Source organism: Cetorhinus maximus, chromosome 5 (genome assembly GCF_964194155.1).
Source record: "Cetorhinus maximus chromosome 5, sCetMax3.hap1.1, whole genome shotgun sequence".
Lineage (NCBI taxonomy): Eukaryota > Metazoa > Chordata > Chondrichthyes > Lamniformes > Cetorhinidae > Cetorhinus > Cetorhinus maximus.
In genome coordinates, this window is record NC_135883.1 from 144,031,332 (window position 1) to 144,040,117 (window position 8,786).

At 40.8% G+C, this 8,786-nt stretch overlaps 1 protein-coding gene across 3 annotated transcripts in view; it reads right to left on the reverse strand.

The window, feature by feature from the left end:
- LOC144680972 (putative G-protein coupled receptor 139) overlaps nt 1-5,413 on the reverse strand; it is a 69,460-nt gene extending 64,047 nt beyond the window's left edge. For all 3 annotated transcript variants that reach the window (XM_078542594.1, XM_078542595.1, XM_078542596.1), the window contains exon 1: nt 5,280-5,413. The gene's annotated coding sequence lies outside the window, so the exon portion shown is untranslated. The remainder of the gene's footprint in view (nt 1-5,279) is intronic.
- Nucleotides 5,414-8,786: the final 3,373 nt, after the last annotated feature.

The following is an 8,786-nucleotide window of genomic DNA, read 5'->3' on the forward strand; positions in this document are numbered from 1 at the left end:
TAAGGGGCCAGCCATATAAGACTGAGTTGATTCCTCCTCATTCAAACGTTGTGAATCTTTGGAAATCTTTACCTCCAGGGAGCTGTGGATGCTCAGTCGTTGGACATATCCAAGACTGAGATCAACAGATTCTTGGTATCTCAGGAAATTAACGGATATAGGGGTTGGGCAGGGAAATGGAGTCATGGGCAAAGATTATCCATGATCCTAATGAATGATGGAGCAGGCTTGAGGGGTTTACTCCTGCTCCTATTGTTTATTATCTTATGAAGAAGCTTAATTGGGGAGTTTTGTTCCTTTTTTTATTCTTTCATGTGGGCGTTGCTGATGGGGCCAGCATTTGCTGCCCATCCCTAATTGCCCTTGAACTGAGTGGTTTGCTAGGCCATTTCAGAGGGCAGTTGAGAGTCAACCACATTACTGTGGGTCTGGAGTCACAAGTAAGCCAGGTCAGGCAAGGATGGCAGATTTCCTTCCCTAAAGAACATTAATTAACCAGGTGGGTTATTATTACAATCGATGATAGTTTCATGATCACCATTATTGAGACTAGCTTTATATTCCAGATTTTTATTAATTGAATTTAAATTCCACCAGCTACCATGGTGGGATTTGAACCCACGACCCCAGACCATTAACCTGGGTTGCTGAATTACTGGTCCAGTGACATTAACACTGTGCCACCATCTACCAGGAGTGAAAATCGGCTTGTGAGAACCTTAGAATGTCCCTACCATCAAAGTGTATCTTTGATTATGCCTGCGGCTGTTGTCACAGAGCCAAATCCAACAGTCCGTTCTGTACCACGATGAGGTGAATGATAATTGCATGGTGTTTTTGTTTGTCAGTATTGATTGACAGAGGAATGGTGGCCAGGACAAGTCTCTACTTTGAATAGTGCCACAGGATCTTTAACATCTACCCGAACCATCAGAATAGACAGACAGGTTTAAAGATAACATGGACAGTACAATTTACCATTAGTACTAGACTGTCGTTTCTGTCTGCATTATGAGCTGAAACTTTAGTATGTACTTTGAACCTACAACCTTCTGACCCAAGGATGAGAGTGCTACCAACTCGGACTAGGAACAGTAGGGCCATTCAGCTCCTGGACCCTGCTCCATCACTAAGTGGCTGATCACACCTCAACTCTATTTAACCACCTTTGCCTCATATCGCTCAATACCTTTGCCTAACAAAAACATATTAAATCGCAGTGCTAAAAGCTCCAGTTGACCCAGCATCCACTGTTTTTTGGGGAAAGTGGTTTCCAGATTTCTACAACCCTTTGTAGAAAAAGTGCTTCCTGACTTCACTTGTGAATGGTCTAGTTCTAATTTTAAGATTATGTTCTCTTGTACTTGAATCCCCCATCAGAGGAAATAATTTCTCCACATCTGGCACATTGACCAAGGCTCTGTCTAACAAGCATTACACCCCCTCCTTTGTATCCCAGCCCCCTTGAGACAAAGACCAACATCCATTAGCCTTCTCGAGATTGCTTTTCATTCCTGTTAACTTTAAATTATTTATGTTTAAATTAGAACATCAAATCTCTCCACTCCTCTACAGTCCTTACTTTCTCACCATTTAGAAAATACTCTAATTGATCTTTCTTAGGTCCAAAGCTGAACTATCCACACTGGAATCCATTTGAGCACCCACTGAATCCTTCTATGTCTCTTTACAGCATCCATCTCCCAACCACACCACTCAGTTCCTCCTAATTCAGTGTCCTCTGCAAACTAGACTAACTCCATTCTTTATAAAGTCTATCCTAGAAAACACCAATGCCGTTAAGTTAGTGAAAGAAGAACTAGCGTTTATTGAGTGCTGTTCACAGTCCTAGGATGTCCCAAAGTGCTTCACTTTTAAGCTTACTATTAAGTTGGTAAACACCATAACCAACTTGCATCTAGTCAGGTCCCACATACAGCAAAGGGATAAATGATCAGTGACCTGTTTTTGATGGCGACGGCTGAGTGATCAGTATTGACCAGGATGAACAGGTCAACTTGCCCATTTTTATTAGAATAGGATGCACAGGATCTTTTACACCCGCTAGACAGGGCAGATGGCACCTCGGTTTAATGTTTCATCGGCAAGCACTTAGAATGTCACATTCCTGCAGCGATGTGATTAAGGGCTCTTAAAAAGGATGGGATCATTTTAGCAGGGACAAAATTGGACTAAATAATATATTGAGGTGAAATGTTTCCAACAATTATTTTACTTGCTAGATATAAACTGAACTCGCCATGCTCGCCCAGGATAGCCAGCGTGTGTATAATGGGATTGGATTGTGCCATAGTTAAAATCTCAGCTCCAGCTGTCTGTCCCTGTGAGGGGCACTCATGAGCTGTTTAAATAGACTTACATTAAAAAGGTAACAGAGCAACTAGTGTCAGTCACTATAACCTAGCAATCTCAAACCGTATGCACCAGGAGGATCGAGTGACAAAGGCCACTCAAGAACTGAACTTATTAAGAACTGCTATCATTTACAAATCAGTATCTATCAGTGGGAGATGTAGGCCTGGGCATTAGATTTTTTAGTCTAACTTGACCATTTATAAATTATTTTCATGTTATATTCGCTGCAGCAAACTAACAAAGTGAAGATGTCATTTTGTATTAACGCATTGTCTAAAAATACACTTTTTTTTACCGAGGGTACTGGCCCTCACAAACATCTGTCATATCTCAAGTGATAGAGTAAAGCTGTTTTCACTTTTTTGTGGTGTTTTCGGTGACTGAAGTTTTGTTGCAAAATACCTTGCTGACTGCATTGCGTGCGCGCGTATATACCCCTTCTGAATTATGTTTGTAGCTCAATTCAAAGGAACCAAAGTCCAATTGCAGGCTTATTTCCTCTTTTGTCTATCCTTAAGGACGTGAGAGTTTTGTATACAGCTATCCCTGGTTTAGCTGGCCTAATAACGTGTTCCCCAACATGTCTTATGTCTGTCAATGTATGGCTGATAATGCGTTTATGCATTTTTCTACTTCAACGGCACTACATAAGTACAAATTATTGCTGCCAATTCAGTGTTGAGAATGTTGAGCCAGTTTTTTTCTAATTCACTTCCTATGTTGTTCACTAAATGTGTGCCTAAAATTGAAAATTGAAAAGGATGATTTAAAATTCTGCTCCTGCAGCAATGAGAAACAACTCCAGCCTCTACTGCAAGTGGGGAGGAGGAGGAATAAAACAGCCGCTTCATTTTCAGCTAAACATTTTAGTTGCAAATTGAAAACGGCAAAGTTTGCTCAATGTGTGTCTCGACATAACCTTCAATGCATTTTACAACAGTTCAGGTGGTTGTGAACGCTGAAAGCTGTAGAAAGAATTCCATAAACAGGATTGAAACTCTTTCGAGTTATCAACAGTCACAGATTGCAACTCTTTCAAGTACAATCACAGTTCTTGGTTTCCGGGAGTGGGACGTGAACCCACAACGGAACCTGAGTTTCGATGGGCTTCTTAGACACCATTTTTTAGGCACGCAGCTACACAATCAAGCTATTGTAAATTAGTAACCAGCCAACAACAGATGATTGGATTAATTAGTGAACCTCAATTACATGGTAATTGGAGATGAATTAAGTAATAATTAAGGCTGGGTCGTTTCTAACAATCTTACCCTAGATTAGAAGTATATATGAGAGCAAAGAGTAGAGGCAGCTGTCCAAAGACACTTTATAACCATGAACTGTCCAAAAGCAACATCCGTACTGAATAGAAGTTTGCATAATTTCAGATACGAGGAACATCTTGAAATGTCCCCATTGTCTTCATGTTTAAGGCAATGTGCACGAATGATCAAATTAACCCAGCAACAACATTGACCAACTGGCTGGTAACAACAGGCCTGAGTCAAGGTGAGGTAATGTCAGAGCAGGGGTTAAAAGTATGGTTTTGAGGCCAAGGGAAGCAGGAAGTGTACGCCGCAGGCTTGAAAACGAGACTTGACGTTTTGGGATGTGCTGCATGTTCTCAGGGGCAGGAATTTGGAGGATCTCTATGGGTGTGGGGACCTGTGGTTCTTTACACTTCTACCTGGGCTGATCATCCAGTTGAAGTTGTAGAGTCTCTCGTGTATTTTCAATAAGTTTTATTTACTCAATAAAAATATCTAAGTATATATATATTTTTTCCTTTTAGCCTTTTAAAATAAATGTTGATATTATTTGCCATTCCAGTGTCTGGCTCTTTGCCTGATATTCGAGTCTCTTTCGAATCTACACGGGTTAATTTGGAACTGTGTGAATAGGCGCAAGCAACTGAATTAAACTGAATCCAAATTTAAATAGTCCTTTTTTTAAAAAAAAACTCGAGGTCATGTTGAAAATTTCATATTCAGAACAGAATAGGACTGAGATTAATTTTTTTTAAAAGCGGACAGTGCCTGAGTTCAAAGTGCTTTTTTTTTTGGTTAAACTATGATGTCCAAACCCTGGGTCCACTTTGAAGCGGGGGTTACCAAACAAGGCTCAGCACACCCACTGTGGCTCTCACTGAACCACGAGGATAAGGAAGGAACATGCCGTCCCATCGCGCTCAATGCCAGTTTATCTTAGCCCTGTAAAAATCGCCGTCCTGGGAACATTCTGCCCCTAAATGGGACAGAACCACTAGCCCAACTCCCGGGGATAGCTTTCGAAGGGGATCCAGCCACATTTCACAGGAGAGAACCTAGGAAGAATAGAATGGAATTGGGACTGGAGAACCGGAGGGCGCATATTCAAGCAGTAATTAATTCATTCATTAATTGGCCATAGTTCACAAAGGATCACAAGCAAGTGCGACCAAACACACCATGAGTATTTGCTGTCAATATTTCCAGTGAGATGTTCTTGTAAATAAAAGTATTAACAAATTAAACATTTTGCTCTTTTAAAAAAAAACACACACCATGTGTCAAATTGGAAGACCAGGGCGGCTCCCTAGTGGAGGCTGGTTTCCAGACGGGTTAAAACCCGCTACATACCTGTGCGGAATCTGCATTTCTCATTTCCAGATTTGAGTTTCACGCCGATATCCCGTTCCCAGGAGCCGGATGGTGTCAAAGAGGAAGCAACCCCCAAGCAGCCTCCTCTCCTCCCCTCCCTCCCCGTACAAAATATACTATATATTCATTACTACAGTACAGATGGTGAGCTCAAGCCTCACTCCTCGGCAGCCTTTTTTAAAAAAAACACTTAAATTCAATTTCAATGCCCTTGAAACAACGAAACCAACTTTTTATCACGGTAATCCCATTCTGCTCTCTTACCTGTTCTTGAGTTGTTGCTTTTTCGGGGGGAGGAGGAGGGTAATTAGTTCTTTAGCTACTTTCCCTCGCCTCTTCCTTGGCTTCTCTCTCTCTCTCTCTCTCGCCAGCTTTTATCCAACTGTGGCTCTTGAGTTGTGACAGCTCCTTGCGCCTTCCTCCTGCTGGCCCAGCCTATCCTTCCAGTCACACTGCGGTTGAGGTAACTCATCAGATCCTGTTACCAGCCTGACAGACACCGAAAGGAGGAGACTGATATCGCCTGAAAAGTAAACTCTTGAATTGAAAGCCCTGTCAGACAAAAGTTAGACTGAAAGTGCAATGGGATACCAGTTTATCAGAGCTTAAATTGCAGGGATACCTACTATTCAATCTCTGAAGAAGAGTCATACGGACTCGTAAGGTTAACTCTTTTTTTTCTCCCACAGATGCTGCTAGACCTGCTGAGTTTTTCCAGCGTTTTCTGGTTTTGATTCAATCAGCAGAATTTGAAAAGTACGGACACACTACCCTCGTTTGAAACATTTTTTTTCCAGAAATTGCTGAAGGCGAGTGTGAAGATGTTCCCACGCTCTTCCCCATCACAAACGTTATTATTTGATGCATTTTCTGGTGAATTTTGCAATTGAAACAAAGATGACGGGGATAATTTTAAATAAAAACAAACTAAAAATGCTGGATAAACTCAGCATCAGTGGAGAGAGGAACTTCAACCTGAAGAAGTGGCCATATAGACTCGAAACTCAAGTTTTTCCAGCATTTTCTGTTTTTATTTCAAATTTCCAGCATCCACAGAATTTTGTTTTTATCTTAGGGGATAATTTTAACCCTGGGATGATGGTGTAAAATGAGTGATAACTGAGTTAGCTGCCCATTGAACGCTTTGCCTGGTTTCCCTTTCTGTTGAATTGGAAAGGAAAATCAGAGAGGTATATAATAGCTGCCACTTTGATAGGTTTATTTTAAACCCATTTTACACCATTGTCACAAAGTTGATTTTAGATCCAGCATTGTGCAGTGGAGGTCTTGTGGTGCAGTGGTAGTGTTCCTGTCTTTGGGACAGAAGTTCTAGGTTCAAGTCCCACCCCAGGACTTGACTAAGGTAGGCATTTTGTAGCGTGATTACCAACCTTCAAATGCTTCCAACACACATCAGTGGAAGATGTTAAGAAAGTTAGAGCCTTGATCATCACTATACAAAGCTCCAGACCAGAACATGAGCTAAAGTGCATTTTCCACATCAACTTAGTCTTTATGATCTGCAACACACACGTGGTTAATTAATCATCTTATTGTAGTGGAATCTCTGAGTGATCATAATATGATTTGATGCTACATTGAGTGTGATTTAATTACATTAAGTATTAAGCAAACTATGTAGGGTACAAGAAGTGATTTTGCTAAGGGAAAACAGGAAACAAGATTAAAAGATATGGCTGTAGATAAGCAATGGCAAACATTTAAAGGGGTAATTCATAATAAACCATGAATATAACTTGAGGGGAGGCGATGGCGCAGTGGTATTGTCACTGGGCTAGTAATCCAGAGACCCAGGGTAATGTTCTGGGGACCCCCATTCAAATCCTGCCATAGCAGATGGTGGAATTTGAATTCAATAAAACATGTTAAAGATCATAAGATGTAGGGGCAGAAGGAAGCCATTCGGCCCATCAAGTCTGCTCAGCCATTCAATGAGATCATGGCTGATCTGATAATCCTCAACTCCACTTTCCTGCCTTTTCCCCATAACTTTTGATTCCCTTACTGATTAAAAATATGTCAGCCTTGAATATGTTTAGCAACCCAGCCTCCACAGCCCTCTGTGGTAAAGAATTACACAGATTCGCTACCCTCAGAAAAAAATTCCTCCTCACTTCTGTCTTAAATATGTGACCCCTTAATCTGAGATTATGCCCTCTGGTCCTAGACTCTCCCACAAGGGGAAACAACCTCCCTGCATCTACCCTGTCAAGCCCCCTAAGAATCTTTTATGTTTCAATAAGGTCGCCTCTCATTCTTCTAAACTCCAATGAGTACAGGCCCAACCGACTCAACCTCTCCTCATAAGAAAATCCCTCCACACCCGGGATCAACCTAATGAACGTTGTCTGGACTGCCTCCAATGCCAGTATATCTTTCCTTAGATAAGGGGACCAAAACTGTTCAGTATTCTAGGTGTGATTTAACTAGTGCCTTGTATAGTTTTAGCAAGACTTCCCTATTTTTATACCCCATTCCCTTTGAAATAAAGGCCAACATTCCATTTGCCTTCTCTATTACCTACTGAACTTGTATGCTAGCATTTTGTGATTCATGCACGAGGACACCCAAATCCCTCTGTGCTGCAGCTTTCTTCAGTCTTTCTCCATTTAAATAATATTCAGCTCCTCTATTCTTCCTGCCAAAGTACATAACCTCACATTTTCCCACATTATATTTCATCTGCCAAGTTTTTGCCCACTAACTTAACCTGTCTATAAACTCTTTGTGTCATCCTCAACAGTTGGCTTCCTACCTATTTTTGTGTCATCCACAAAATGGCGATAGTACACTCACTTCCCTCATCCAAGTCATGAATATATATTGTAAATAATTGAGGTCCCAGCACTCATCCCTGTGGCACTCCACTAGTTACAAGTTGCCATCCTGAAAATGCCTCACTTACCCAAACTCTGTCTTCTATTAGTTAGCTAATCCTCTATCCATGCTAATATACTATCCCCAACACTATGGGTTCTTACCTTATTAAGTAGCCTTATGTGTGGTACCTTATCAAATGCCTTTTAGAAATCCAAATATATTACATCTACTGGTTCCCCTTTATCTATCCTGCTTGTTACCGCCTCAAAGAATTCTAATAAATTTGTCAGGCATGATTTCCCCTTCATGAAGCCATGCTGACTCTGCTTGATTATTCTAAATGTTCTGCCATTACATCCTTTATAGACTCTAACATTTTCCTAATGACTGATGTTAAACTAACTGGCCTATAGTTATCTGTTTTTTATCTCCCTCCCTTTTTGAATAAGGGCGTTACATTGGCAGTTTTCAAACTCTCTGAGACTTTTCCAGAATCTAAGGATTCTTGGAAGATTACTACCAGTGCATCCACTATCTGTGTAGCTACTTCCTATAATACCCTAGGATGCAACCCATTAGGTCCAGGGGACTTACCAGCCTTTAGCCCCATTAGTTTTCCTAGTACTTTTTCTCTAGTGATAGTTATTGTATTTATTTCCTCTGCCATTTCCTGGTTCCCCATTATTATTTCCCCAGCCTCATTCTCTAAGGGGCCTATGTTCACTTTGGCCTCTCTCTTAAAGAAGCTCTTACTTTATATTACTTGCTAGTTAACCATCAAAGTTTATTTTCTCCCTCTTTATTATTTTTTTGCTCATCTTTTGTTGGTTTTTTAAAAACTTGCTCTGTCCTCTGACTTACCACTACTCTTTGCCATGTTGTATGTTTTTTTCTTTAAATTTGACACTATCCTTAACTTCCTTGGTTAAC